We start from the raw sequence: 1,760 nt of genomic DNA, 5'->3' as shown, positions 1-1,760 counted from the left end.
CAATTTGATGAACTTGACCTACACCTATGGATGCAGTAGCTCAAAAGAGGGAACAAATCCTTACAGCAAGGATCATTCCCACCACTCCATACACAGAGTAAACAGGGATGGGCAACTTGGACATTGGCTACCGAAAATGGGGGAGGGGGGATACAAAGACTGGCTTATAAGCTTTCAAGAGGGAACCTAGATTCAGAGGGTGTGAAGGAAGTTAGAATCTCCATTGAGTAGTATCCAATCTGTCTAGGTGGGGTTGATGAAAAGAAATGTGGTTAGGTCTGTTGTGATACACTAGTGAATAATTGTTATTAGGACTGATTGTGAGGGTTGGAAATGTAAAGGTAGATATTTTGTAGCAAGGAGCGGAGTGATTAAATTTGCAGTCTAGGAGCAGAGGTCCCTGGGAACATCAAGGGAGAATAGTGGAGAGATAGAGGCAGAGAAGATGACGTGGAGAGATGGAGCAGCTGGGGTCTTTAGACACAGAGAGGGAGAGGTGCTGTGTGCTGATGACCATGGGGCTGGCTTGCAGGGTATACCATTTGGTTGGTCAATGGTGCTTGGTGGGAATTTTAACCATGGGAATGAAACGATATACAATAGGATGAATGCAAAGTGAATATTCTCCCATGTAAACTATCACATAATTCCAATAAAATATATATTTTAAAAAAAAGGTTCCTAGAAACAAATGAGAATGAAAACACAACATGCCAAAATCTTTGGGACATGGTGAAAGGGGTGCTGAAAGTGTACTTTATTGCAATAAATGCACATATCCAAAAAGAAGAATGAAGCAAAATTAACACATTAACACAGCATCTACAACAATTAGAAACAGACCAATAGAGGAATACAACTGATTTTTGTATGTTGATCTTATATTCTGCCACTTTGCTGAATCTTCCAATGAGGTCTAGTAACTTTTTACTGAGTCTTTGGGGTTTTATATGTATAGGATCACATCGTCTGCAAATAGAAAGAGTTTTACTTCCTCTTTGCTCATTTGAATGCCTTTAATTTTCCTGTCTTGCCGTATAGGCCTTGCTAATACTTCCAGCACAATATTGTATAGGAGTGGTGACAAAGGGCATCCTTGTCTGGTTCCTGTTCACAGAGGGAAGGTTTTCAGTTTCTCTCCATTGAGAGGAATGTAGGCTGTTGGCTTTGTATATATACTCTTAATTATGTTGAGGAATTTCCCTTCAATCCCTATTTTGTTGAGTGTTTTTATCAGGAATGGATGTTGGATTTTGTCACATGCCTTTCTGAATCAATCGATATGATCCTGTGGTTCTTTTCTTTTATCTTATTTATATGGTGGATAACGTTGATCGTTTTTCTAATGTTGAACCATCCTTGCATCCATGATATGAATCCCACTTGATCATGATATATTATCTTTTTGATGTGTTGCTGGATTCTGTTGGCCAGGATTTTGTTGAGAATTTTTGCATCTATGTTCATGAGGGATATTGGTCTATACTTTTCTTTCTTAGTGACGTCCTTCCCTGGATTTGTTATGAGGGTTATGCTTGTTACATAAAATATTTCAGAAAGTTTTCCATCCTCCTCTATCTTCTGAAATAATTTGAGTAGAGTTGGTGACCACTCTTCCCTGAATGTTTGGTAGAATTCACCAGTGAAGCCGTCTGGGCCTAGACTTTTATTGGTTGGGAGCCTTTTGATGACCTGATCAATTTCGTCTTTTGTTATGGGTCTGCTCAGGTTTTCTACTTCAGTGTGTGTAAGTTTGGGTA

This window comes from Chrysochloris asiatica, unplaced genomic scaffold (assembly GCF_000296735.1).
Source record: "Chrysochloris asiatica unplaced genomic scaffold, ChrAsi1.0 scaffold00126, whole genome shotgun sequence".
Taxonomy (NCBI): Eukaryota; Metazoa; Chordata; class Mammalia; order Afrosoricida; family Chrysochloridae; genus Chrysochloris; species Chrysochloris asiatica.
The sequence above is the reverse complement of the archived record's forward strand: the minus strand, read 5'-3'. Positions refer to the sequence as shown.